General features: G+C 42.2%; 1 protein-coding gene across 1 annotated transcript in view; it reads right to left on the bottom strand.

Moving 5' to 3' along the window:
• Positions 1-13666, bottom strand: part of LOC126481656 (juvenile hormone acid O-methyltransferase-like) — a 127003-nt gene that overhangs the window by 75792 nt on the left and 37545 nt on the right. The gene's annotated exons all lie outside the window — the stretch shown is intronic.

Below are 13666 nucleotides of genomic sequence, written 5' to 3'. Positions count from 1 at the left end.
CCTAGTAATAGACCTGTCATTATGTTTCTTTTCCAGAAATCTAGATCATCGCACATATTCAAAGGCACTTTAAGAATATCTACTGAGACCTGGCAGTGAACAAAAGCAGATGAGCCGTTGGGCGTGGCGTATCGCAACACGGTCGGGCAAACCTGTCCAATCTCCCGCATGCCGACCGGTCGCACAAAGCTGTAACTCCCGGAATGCTGGCACGTGCAGAGGAGACACACATCCGAGGTGATCGACGTATCTGGAACTCTGAAGGTGTTTAATGTCCTCCCTCATGGTGCTACCACCAGGGAACTAAAGAAACGACTTAATCGAGTTCGTCGGCACATAAATGCAAACTGACTACCGCTTTTCCATGATAACACAATACCTCATACAATTCTGCGCACACGAGAATGAATGGATATTATATTGAAAAATAGGGTATTGTAGTCAAATGAAGGAATAATTTAGTGTACTGGAATCCCGAATAAAACCAACCTGCTTTCAGAAAAACCATGTTCCATTACTTTCTGAACGCCCTTCGTAATACGTTTGTAAGACAATGGCCTCACAGTTCTCTGCAGAGGCTATTCATATAGTTACTTGGTGCCACTAATTAGGGACGTAACCTCAAACGGACAAAACTGGACAATTTTTTTTACAAATACGGTGATGTGTGTACACTACTCAACATCATTTATCTGTAAAACTCTGCATTCGTGTACAATCTTTACTTGTAGCTCAACTATTCTAAAGGCTACAGCTGAAGGAACAACACCCTGAAGCAGACAGTTATGACCAGCAGACTCACGAGAGTCATGGATGGTGTATTGTTAAAACATGCAGACTTACTGAGTCATTTCTCGAATTAGAAGCTGCTATGTATGTTCTTCCCTTATGCAGACATGGCGCTAAAATTAATTAATTGAAACAACAGAATGGAACACTGCAAGAAACACACGGAGATGCTGCTTCATTTTTTGTGTATCCACGGAACACGAGTTCAGTATCAAGTGCCACTGATCACACTGCCTTTATTTTAGCCACGAACCTATCCATTCCACTACGCCTTAATCATTAAATTGCAGTTGAATTCGCCTTCTCACTATTACAATTTGGGCAGCGTAAGTGTTCTGTAAGCCACTTCTTTTGGGCGAAGAGCAGTTTCGCAGTATTTTAACAATAGAAGGTTTTATAGCGTTTGCATTATCAGCAACTGAGGCTACGCGATTATTCTGTTTCATATATTTTCGCAGTGTTGCTTCCATATATTTATTGAAGCTGTCATATGAATTCTTGATGCGCCTCAATGTTGTAATAAACATGTACCACAATTTTACGTTTCGTGATGTTCGCGACTTTCGGTTTTCTGCATTAAGATCTAGTTGCCAGTATTGGCAGCAGGTCGTTAGTTTGTCGACATTTGAAGCGACGTTACAGCAATTTTTACTGGACTGAGCTCAATCATATACCTAACTGCATCATTTTCTTAAAACGTAGCAGCTGTAGCTAATTTTATTCATGAATATTATCATATACCATGAACAATAAACTTCCTATTACACTCATTCGGGGATACCAATGTCAGCAGATTACGTTTCATTGGTGACAACGTGCTGCGTCGTTTCTTTCACGAACACTGGAGCTTGCATAATAAACTAATTAAAAAGTTGGTTAAGACCTGAAATAACTTTTTTCTTTGAGTCATCAGGCTCCTGAATGGCTAAATGTGGCCCACCATGGATTCCTCTCGTTTGCCAACCTACTTTCATCCCTTACCTTATCAAATGGTTCAAATGGCTCTGAGCACCATGGGACTTAACATCTGAGGTCATCAGTCCCCTAGAACTTAGAACTACTTAAACCTAACTATCCTAAGGACATCACACATGTCCATGCCCGAGGCAGGATTCGAACCTGCGACCGTAGCAGTCGCGCGGTTCCGGACTGTAGCGCCTAGAACCGCTCGGCCACTGCGGCCGGCTTATCAGCCCACCTAATTTCCAACATTGTGCTGTATTACCACATAATAAATACTCTATTCTTTCCTGTTTCGGTTTTCCCACAGTCTATGTTTCACTACTGTACAATACCGTGCTCCAAACGTACATTTTCAGAAATTTCTTCTCCAAATTAAGGCCTGTGTTTTATACCAGCAGACTTCTCTTGGCCAGGATGCCCCTTTTTGTCAGTGCTGATCTGCTTTCTATGTCGTCTTTGCTCCGTCCGTCATGGGTTATTTTGCTGTCTCTCCCTTGACTTCATCTGCTTCGTGATCACCTTTATGAAGTTATGTGTCTCGCTGTTCTCATTTTATTGTCATTACTTTCGTCTTTATTCGATTTACTCTCTTTCGCTACTCGGTAGTTAGTAGACTGTTCATTCCATTAAATAGATCCTGTATTTCTTCACTTTCACTGAGGATAGGAATGTCATCGGCGAATCCTAACTGATATCCTTCGACCTTGAATTTTAATCCCACTCTTTAAAATTCTTTTAATTTTCGTCATTTGTTCTTCAGCGTATGGACTGAACGACAGTGGTGAAAGACTTCATCCCTGATTCAAACTGATAGCAGTGACATATTTGGCGAAATCTAGATCGACTAATGGAAAATGGATGGGGTGGTGTTTGTCGCAGTATACAAGAAGTTGAAATGTACCTAGGTAGTAATTTAAACGGAATGCAACGTAGTCTTGGGAAGGCAGTACCGATGTTGGGTAAAAACTGGTAACTGAATCCTGTGGATCGCCAGACTAACTCGCAGATGTAGCCGATAACTTTTGAGATAGTTTAAATTCACTAGTACGTAAGATCTCTAATCATCGTGTCCTATAAGGTCACTTGTCAGCCAACCGACAATAGGGAAAATTGTTTTCTTAAGAGGCATGTGTGACAGGCCGTCCTGCGAGAGATTACTAATTGCCTTTCCTGAGTGCTACCTAAAACAGAGTGTTCTCAAACCTACTAATGATGGAATATTGATTCGACCGAACAGCAAGAAAGCAAGAAATAGACCCGTTCTCGTTAACGACGTCCGCATTGAAAGTGTAAGACGTGTATATTTCTACTGTCTATTGTCAAACCACAATTTATGAAAGATGTTATACCTTATTAACAGGATTAAGTAGGAATAATTAATATTTGTCATGTTGGAAATAATTGTTGTAGCGGGGAATGTCTGCACCAAAGTATTGTTGGCAAGAGAGACCGCACATCGATATAATTTTACAAAGGGCGGGAGACACAGAGTATGGATACATTTTAAGAAAAGTGCGGGAAAGACCGCACATTGATACATTTTGTAATGTTAGCAGGGATCGTCTGTACCAGAAAGCATTGTTGGCAGGAGAGACCGCACTCTAGCGTTCGTAGGAAGTCAGTAGTAAGCGAGATGTGAAGCGAGTCGGTCGCAAGTCTGTAGAGAGAGGTTGAGAGGAGCGGTGTGCCTGTCAGCCACCTGCTATGATATACAAGAGATTATAAACGGATGTACAGAGACATCAGCTAACTATTATCATAAGAGGAACTAATATTATTGAATTTATTTATTTATTTATTTATTTTTTTTTTTTTTTGAGAAACTCATGACTACTGAAGGTATGTTTGCGCAACGCTAGTTGTAAGATTATTGTAAAAAGTAAGTCCTATTTGAACGTTTGTAAAATCATTTCATTCAGAATATAATTAATTTTTGCCAGCAATATTGCATTACTGATTATAATCCATTTCAAAAACCATCAACGTAAAACTTGGCAATATTTTATTGTTGTCAAGAAAAAGTTTAACTATGAATTACGTAACTTCAGTCAAATTAAAGAATAACATCGGCTTTGGTAATAAATACAGACACTTATTATGAAAGCCCACCAGCAGCTAATAGAATATAGTAAAACAGAGGAAGTATATTCATGTCGCAGTTCGATGTAGCAGTCAGATGGCGATCCAGTAACAGTAAAAAGGTAAGGAACAGTTTTGGGTTATTACAGGTAACGACTGAGGGCCACGTCGACGCATTCTATGATTCGTCGAAATAATCAGAAAATAACTTAATAAGCAGCATTTAAATTTGTATGCTAAGATTGAGAAAGAGAATTAATTTCAAAGGGAAGATTTCATTTGTTATTATTAAGCAAGAGGTAGAAATCCTAAGGGAAGGTTTCATAGGTTATTGTAAAAGGGAAGGTTACGTAAAACAAAAGAGATATAGAGGAGACGGGAAGGTTCCTAAAGCAGTATTAGTGACCATGCGAAAGTTTTAACAATAGTGACTGCCAAAGAGCAAAGGGCTACTAGAACACTTACAAAGATTTATATATTCAGCATACTAGATAAAAAGCGGTAGTGCCGTATCTCGCCAATGGATTTTGAGCATTGCTCTCTGGAGAAGAGCCTGGAGATTAACTGTAACCCAGCTTTATTTAAAGCAAAATATATGGCTGTTGAGAGAGAGACACTGGATGAAAAGCGGTTGGCTGTGATGAAGACAATGTGTGAAACCTTCAGTGACTACCGTAGCAGGACATTATGGAAGGATGTCTTGCAAAACACAAAGAAATATTGGTCCTATGTAAATGCTCTTAGTGGAGCCAAAATTAATGTTCAGACACTCATTGACAAAACGGAAACTAAAGTTGAGGGTTGTTAAATGCTGAATTGTTTTCAAATGTTCTTTCACAAAGGAAGAACACTATATAACAAAAAGTGAAGCACCCGGAAGACATGGCCTGGTGTCTGTAACTTCAACACTGACACCCGTCAGCTAGTGTGAAAATGATTACAGTTTTATTTCTCTGCGATAGGATAATAGGCCACGAGAATTCATTAGTGTTTTCTATGTTTAGTGTTGTTGCCGGTGCTCGCAGGGGATTCGTAAGGGGTATGAACATAGTCTGATGATTGAATACTGTGAAGGACACAGAGATGCCGCCTACACTTTAAGGATAGCATTATCACAAGTTAACAGCTTGTAAAGGATCTCATCGTGGGTCTGCATTGCGCCGTCCGGTAGAATCGCTCCATGTCTACATTTGTGAGGAATTGATATGCGACAGTGGCCCGATTTTAGACTGCATGGGATTGTAAGGGCAGGCACAATCATTGCCGAGGTTTCGGTCGACACCTTCTGACTACAACAAGGGAGGATTCCCGTATCGTCCACCCAACACTACGTAAACCCTTTACGTCAGAACCTGCCATCCGTGAACAAGTGATGGACTCCCTCCAGCATTCTGAGTCATCCAGCAGCAGCTCGTGAAGAATTACTATCCCGTGTGAAGGCTGCCGTTAACACCACTACAACAAAAAGACTCGATCTGGAGTCGTACTATGACCGCGGAACATGGAATGCTGATGAATGGCTTCGCATTGTGTTCAGTGATTAATCGCGCTTCTGCGCTACCTAGGAAGAGTGTGGTGGTTACCTGGGAAGAGGTTCCATTCTTCTTTGGAGTGGTACACCGCTGTTACTCCTGACATCTTAGTGTGAGGATCCGTCGATTTTGACTCGAATTTACAGCCTGTAGTTGCTGGAAGAACTCTAGAGTGCAACTGTACGTCACGGATATTCTGCGTCCTCATTTGTTATCTTTCAACTGACAGTCTCGTGGTGCCATTTTTCAACGGGACGCTCTCGTCCACACATGGCACGAATTTATGAACTGCCTGCCTGATGATGTATTCCCGTGGTCGGCAAGATCCCAAGATCTGTCCCCGATAGAACATATTTGCGACCAGCTCGGATGTCAACTCCATCACAGAGCCAGTGTCCAGGGTCTCAAGCACCACTGATAATGTTTGTGGACTAGCTTACCTCTGGAGGCGGTACAACGCCTTCATGACACCATTCCCAACCGAACCAGTGCCTGCATTCAGGCTAGTTAGGGTGTAAATTTTAGGATGTAAATTCATACTGACAAGTGGGCTCATACTGCTAAATACTTCGTGAATTTAACTATTTTTTAAGGGGAGGGTTACTACCTACTGGTTCAAAAAATCGATTTTTTTAAATTGCATTTTTGGATCCGCAAAAGTGTTTAGCATCCGCCCCTGCAACGGTTTTTCCGAATACGGAGTGGAAATGTTTGTTATTCGCGGTTGAATAAAAAATGCCTTTCTCTCGCACCAGTTTTTTTTTCTTCTTTCGGAGGACGAGTTATTGTACCGGTGCTTGAGAGGAAACACACAAAATTCAAAAAATTCAAATGGAAGTTTGAACGCGTGTGTTTGGAAGTTAGCCCCAAAGCATTTGTATTCTGGTGCGAAGACTATGGAGATTGCGACTTCCCAGGCAGTCAGCAGCTTCAACCGAGGGTATTCAGCAATTCTGAAGACCATGACAACGATAATGTCACCTTGGGACTCTACTCGACGCAGTTCGTCAAGCATTCGGACGACCACCGGATTCAAGCGGCCGAAAACCGCTTGTCACCGGCCGTACGAGCGGCTCTGGAGCAGCGCAGGACGGCCCAGATCGAGCAGAGCGCCCTCTATGAGGAAGGACTGGTTTATGGACCCGGAATAGCAAATTGAACGTAAGTTGCATAATATTGCATTTATATGTAGTCATAACTTCAAATGCGCGTATCTCGAAATGACTATCACGCGGTATGATAACTTCAAATCTACTGAACCGATTGGCATGATTCTTTGTTTCCGACGAAGCTAACTAAATTGTCTAGGAGTTTTACCACTTATTCCGATCCATCAACTATAAATATTTTTACTTGGCCGACGAAGTCGGCGGATCTATGAAAAACCCTATTTTTTCAAATGGCCGCCATTTTGTTTCTTATGGTCCAAATAACTTAAGCTAGGAACTGATAAAGACTCTTATGTACTTCACTAACGACGACTTAATGTTTATTTCAGACGAGCTGGCTGACCTGTGATATACCGCGCGTGGAGGTCTACATCGAAATTTTGTTTCGTTCCGATGGCACTTCCGCCTTTGCTATTCGACATTTCCGGACGAAAAACTTCCAGTTTGTAGAGAAATTATCAAACATTTTGAGCAAATTTGATATTGGTATCCATAACATCCCGAGAAAATAATTCTCAATGAACATGCTTTTTTCGGGCCAAAGATAGTAAGCCTCTCCTTAAGAACTGAAATACCATTACAAACCCTCTCATCCTGTGAAGTATCCTTTCGTTTGTTCTTCCCAACATTTTTAGGCAGTGTAGATCTTAGTATGTGTATTGTCAAAAGCAACAAATCTGAGGTCTAACAGGGCGCCAGAGCCCGATGTAGTCCGTATCAGATTGTTTACCAAATTTCTGACTGAGTTAACCCCTCTTTCAACAATGATGTACCGTAGATCGTCTAACGAACAGTTGTGCCCGTTCCTGTGAGAGACCCACCTGCAGGAAGGGTAGCAGGAGTGATCTGCGTAGCTGTAGTTGAATATCCTTGACATCTTTTTGTTATAGAATCCTCTCATCTTAAACGTAATGATGTATCTCTAACAGTAACTTCCGAACACCAACCTGCAAGGTTATAAAAAATATTGATGTGAATCCCAACTGGCATCTTGTCACATAGCATCCTGAAAGCCATGGATCAAGACTGTCAGCGAGCTGCAATATTTCTCAATTTACGAAAAGTCACCGACCAGTACCACACGTACGCTTATTGTCGAAAGTAGGATCGTACGGGACATCAACTCTTCGACAGATCTAGAACCAACTCTCTAACAAAATTTTGTCATCATAGTACATACTTACACAGTTCATTAAACAATGTAAATGGCAAACGATTTGATAATCAACACAGTTCACTGCGGCTGGATGTCACTGGGAAGCAGACACTGTAGAGGGATACGTCGATTGTCCAGCTGTTGCTGGACAACCCACCGGGTTTGTCGTTAAACAGTTTGTTGACCGGCCTAGTTGCCGACGTTCTCAACAATTTTTTTGAAGGCTGCATTAGATGATTAGAGAAACCATAAAAACTCATATTTTGGACCTTTACTTGTCTTCTCGTGTTCGTCACACGGATAAGTTAGAAATTGTAATTTCTCGCTGTGTCGCAAGGGACACGCTGTTTGGGCAACTATCTGTGTGGTGGTGGTAGATCTCTTGCAGGCAGGGAATGGTTGAGAGTTGTGCCGTGGTTGTTCTTGCAGCGAAACGCTTTGGTGCAGTTCTGTTTATCAGGCTATTGGTTTACTAGTTTTCCAAACATCTGCAATAGTCCGTCACAGAATCCTATGCTCCATAGTGTGTGGTTCACTGCGTGAGTCGAAGGTGTGCGTCAGATTAGGTGTATGTCTCCTAGTTTTTTTTTTTTTTTTTTTTTTTTTTTTTTTTTTTTTTTTAATGAGTCGGTATGGTCCTGTTAACAAAGTTGGGACACGTGCTGTGGACTTTGTAAGAAGACAACCGCCCCTTACGTATTGAAAAGAATAAATCTTTGCCTCACGCAGGTCGTAGTAGGTGCTATCGATAGTCGAGCGTCCAGTGCGCCAGAGGGTAGTCCGTGTTGTGACTCCGAGTAAGTAAGTTGTTGGCTGCTAAGCGAGCTCGACCGATTTCGGCAGGACGACCGACGGCGTTTTTAATTGTTTAACGGCTGTTCGTGTCACCCAAAGCCGTTTGCCTGACCTCCAGCAAAAACATAAATGGCGTTAATTGACTGATTTGTTTGACGTTTTGAAGAGTTCATTTGTGCCCCGTGATTACGCGACAACCGCGCCGGACACCCACGATTTGGATTGCAGTGAGGATTGCGTATTTAGTGCCACGTGTAGAATACTGGCGTGTGAGGACATTAACATGCAACGTGTGATGAGTTAATAGTTTTTACTTTGTCAGATGAAGGGAGTAACTGCTTAATTCGTGCTGTTTAGACAAATGATATAGAACATTAACAAAGAGCTAAGCACCGATTATTGCTACCAGACATCCTAATTAGCTTTGTTGGATTTGATACGTAACAACTCCCGTGCAAATATTAACCGATCAGCCTTTATCAGTTGCATACGGTCAAACCATTTAAAGCGGTTTGGCTATAATTCACTAGTCAATAACGGTGGGTTGAACATGGAGTGCTTCACCTTCTGGTGATAAAAAAACGCAGCGAGGCGTTTTGCGATACGATATTCAAACAGGTATTGTGTGTGAATTTTGACTCAATGCCATTTGTGTGTGAACTGCCTCTGATTGGATGAAAAAATGCATATATTTTCAGTCCGATGTGATAAGATTCAATGGTGGTGCAAAAACTGGTAACGTGATTTAAATTTACCGCAATGTAGGAGGGTGGTTCACTTAGATATGCAACAGTTTTGCTGAAAGCAGGTTGGTTTTATTAAGCACTACAATGCACAATATTATTCCCCAGTGTTTTGGCTGCAAAATCCTATGTCAACACAGTCTCAGTTCAATCCGACGGCCTTATACCACCTTACTGGGAGAGCCTCTATGTCAGCATAGTACCACTTCTGGTCGACGTCTGAGCCAACGTGTATTGCTGCAACTCATCGACGGACTGCTACCGCCGAGTCCATCCTTCACGGAGCTAAAGTCGGAAGGTGCAAAATCCGGGCCGAAGGGAGGTTGAAAAAGAACAGTCCAATGAAGTTTTTTTTTTGGACTCCTCTCGGGTGTGCAGACTTGTATGAGGCCCTGTGTTACCATGGAGAAAGGGAAGTACGTTTACATTTTTGTAACGGCAAATACGAAGTCGTTTCTTCTGTTTCCTGAGGGTGTGCGCTGCCGACCAGTGGTGATGGCAGACGCCTTGCCCAACGATTCGCCGTGCTTTTATTTACTACAATGTCTCCGTAGACATTCTGCAGGTGTTTATCGATATCTGCTATGCTCTGGTTATCCGCCAAAAGAATCTATGACAGCTTTCTGCATGGATCGTATGTCTGTTACAGACGCCAATCCGTAGGCTACGTGTAGCGCCCCAACTATACGAACTTCATAAAACTATAACAACTGAAGAAAAGAATATTCCACGGGATCCCAAAACGAATTTTTCAGTTTTTCAATTAAATTGACTGATAAATGTGTTACATTACTTACTGAACGCCCCTCGCACATATGTACATGTAAGCCATCGTACGGTGCGTGGCGGAAGGTGCACTGTACCACCACTAGTCATTTCCTTTCCTGTTCAACTCGCAAAAAGAGTGAGGGAAAAACGACTGTCTATATGCCTCCGTATGGGCCCTGCCTTCTCGCATCTTATCTTCGTGCTCCTTACACACAGTGTATATTGGCGGCAGTAGAATCGTTCGGCAGTCAGCTTCAAATACTGATTCTCTAAATTTTCTCAACAGTGTTCCTCGAAGAGAGCGCCGTCTTCCCTCCAGGCATTCCCATTTGAGTTCCCGAAGCATCTCCAGAACACTTACGTGTTGCTCGAACTTACCGATAATGAATCTGGCAGCCCGCCTCTGAATTGCTTCGATGGCTTCTTTCAATTCTGATTACCTGTTCCGGGTCTCAAACACTCGGGCAGTAGTCAAGAAAAGGGCTACCTGTATGCGGTCTCCTTTACAGGTGAACCACTCATTCCTAAAATTCTCCCAATAAACCGAAATTGACAATCCGCCTTCCTACCACACCTCTCACATGCTCGTTCCATTTCTCATCGTTTTGCAACGTGACGCCCAGATATTCAAACGACGTGACCGTGAGAAGCTTGACACTAGTAATACCGTATGTGAACATTACAATTGATTGACGACTCCATAGAGTGCTGTGCGCACAACGACCATATACGTGAAATCAGAAGGAAAGTCAGCGTTGGCCGTATTATTGATGGTTTATCGACCGCAAAATCCATTTTCAATCACATACTTATCTTCTTCAGTGCTGTGTTGTACAAATTAAACTCATAGGCACTGGTGTCAAGTTAGTATCAGTAATCGAAGCTCCAATCGATTTTGCTGTCAATAAACCGTCAATATTACGGCCAACGCTGACCTTCCTTCTAATTGAAATTTAGAAGTTTGATCTTCCTGCTCACCCCCCAACAACTTACATTTTTCTACAATTATGGCTAGCTGCCAACTAACAACAATTGGAAATTTTATCTAAGTCGTCTTTTATCTCCCTACGATCACTAATGTTAGACACCTTACAGTACGCCGGGCATCATCAGCAAACAATCGCCGATTGCCGCCCATCCTGTCAGCAAAATCATTTAAGTATATAGACAACAGTGGTCCTATCACACTTCCCTGGGGCACTCTTTACGATACCCTTTTCTCCGAGGAACATTGGCCGTGGAGGACAACATACTGCGTTCTAAAAACTGCTTTCACGAAGCGAAGAAAATGCAGTAACATATGACTAACATCAACAATTTACAATTAGAATATGTCGACTCACTGATACCTATATGTAGCGGTCTATACGGATACGAAATGGGGTGGTCACATACGCCCAAGTTGTGGGTGGCAGACTTCGGTTTACTGATGGTACGCTGGGGTAATGCTAGTCCGTCTTTAAAGGAGATTGCTTACTCATCACTCGTGTTACCCATCCTAAAATCTTGCTCAAGTGTCACGAATATAATAGATTTTGAGGTTATCTGACTCTGCGACGGTACTTCGTTTTTCTTTGAGAAAACGCAGCCCATATCGCAATAAATTTTCAGTTTTAATTCTGATTACTGGTTTCAGTTTCTGAGGCCATTCTCAGACTGACACTTAACGAGATGTGAGCAGACAGTGCGTGGAGCCATTATGTAGGGACGACTGCTATCTGCTATGAACTTGAGTGCGTAACAGGTACCAGTCAGAACCATACAGCACCTCCGGGCACAGGCTCTCCATACGTGGAGCATTGGTCTGACAAGGGATCCTCCCCATCGCACCCCCCCCCCCTCAGATTTAGTTATAAGTTGGCACAGTGGATAGGCCTTGAAAAACTGAACACAGATCAATTGAGAAAACAGGAAGAAGTTGTGTGGAACTGTGAAAAAATAAGCAAAATATACAAACAGTAGTTCAAGGGAAGATAGGCAACATTAAGGACGAGGGAAACGCAGGAACGCCGTGGTCTCGTGGTAACGTGAGCAGCTGCGGAACGAAAGGTTGCCGGCACGGTAGCTCAGCGTGTTCGGTCAGAGCTGGTTCGCCTCTGTAATAAAAAAGCTGAGTGAAAGGATCAACAACGAACTTAAATGGATGTCATCTGATGTCCGCAACGACCAAACAACGTTAAAAAAAATGTCCTTGGTTCAAATCTTCCATCGAGTGAAAAGTTTAATTTTTTATTTTCAGTTTATGAGACAAACTCATATGTTTTCATCACTTTTTTGGGAGTGATTATCACATCCACAAGAAAACCTAAATCGGGCAAGGTAGAAGAATCTTTTTACCCATTTGCCAAGTGTACGAGTTAGGTGGGTCGACAACATATTCCTGTCATGTGACGCACATGCCGTCACCAGTGTCGTATAGAATATATCACAAGTGTTTTCCTGTGAAGGAATCGGTTGACCTATGACCTTGCGATCAAATGTTCTAGCACGGTTTTGCGTTGCGGTAGCAAAACACAGACACTAAACTTATTACAGTGAACAGAGATGTCAATGAACGAACGGACAGATAATAACTATGCAAAAATAAAGTAAAATTTTCAGCCGAGGGAAGATTTGATCCAAGGACTTCTCGTTCCGCAGCTGCTCACGCTACCACGGGACCACGGCGCTCCTAAGCACACATAGTCCATTATGTTGCATATATGGCCCATGGACTACTCAGTTTGTATATTTTGCTTATTTTTCACAGTTCCACACAACTTCTTCCTGTTTTCTGAATTGATCTGTGTTCAGTTTATCAAGGCCTATCCACTGTGCCAACTTATAACTAAATCTGAGGGGGGTGCGATGGGAAGGTTCCCTTGTGAGGATGGTTTAAAAAAACCAAAACCAGTAATCAGAATTTAAACTAAAAATCTACTGCTATCTGAGCTGCAACTTCCAATTAAATGTCGCGGAGGTGCTGAAGAAACTGAACTGGTATACACCTGAAGATAAACTATGCTGAGAAAACTTATCTACAAGTTTCGATAATGAACTTTAAATCCTGGATCTAGGAATATGCTACAAAGCCCTTCGTATTGCTTCCGTAGCGATCGCGAGGACAAAGTATTAACACAGCCCGCAGAAGCGTTTCAGCAGTCATTCTTCCCGTGCTCCATACATGGATCTAACTAAGGCGGCCTAATAACTGGTACTATGAAAAGTACCTTCTGCCATGCACTTCATTTGTTCACAGAATACGGATGTAGACGTAGAAGCAGCTCTCGATGCAGTCACAAACATGGTTAGATATGCTACACGAACTTTGTTTCCTTAGAAGGCGTCCATGGAGTACTGAATAAAAGCTTTTCGAAAGCTGTTTGGTTCGACGTAGAGTAATATTTTTGCTCTAGGATTCTGCTTCGAATACATAGGGAAGTCGTCCTTCCCCTTTTGTGGATAGGTCTGGTCTGTGCTTTTTCCAGTATCTTTTCGAGGAAACTACGGTAAACTATGGTCAAGAATGGCGTTAACTGATTCTATACTAACTTAGCTGTGTGTGTGTGTGGGGGGGGGGGGGCTGTTATCAGCGCCTTTAAACATATTAAAAGAAACGAAATGGATAAAATGGCTAAACGACTAACTAGAGAAGAGCTAAAATAAAAGCATAGGGAAATATGATTTGCTGAC

Source organism: Schistocerca serialis, chromosome 5 (assembly GCF_023864345.2).
Source record: "Schistocerca serialis cubense isolate TAMUIC-IGC-003099 chromosome 5, iqSchSeri2.2, whole genome shotgun sequence".
Lineage (NCBI taxonomy): Eukaryota > Metazoa > Arthropoda > Insecta > Orthoptera > Acrididae > Schistocerca > Schistocerca serialis.
This window is presented reverse-complemented; position numbering and strand designations above follow the sequence as displayed.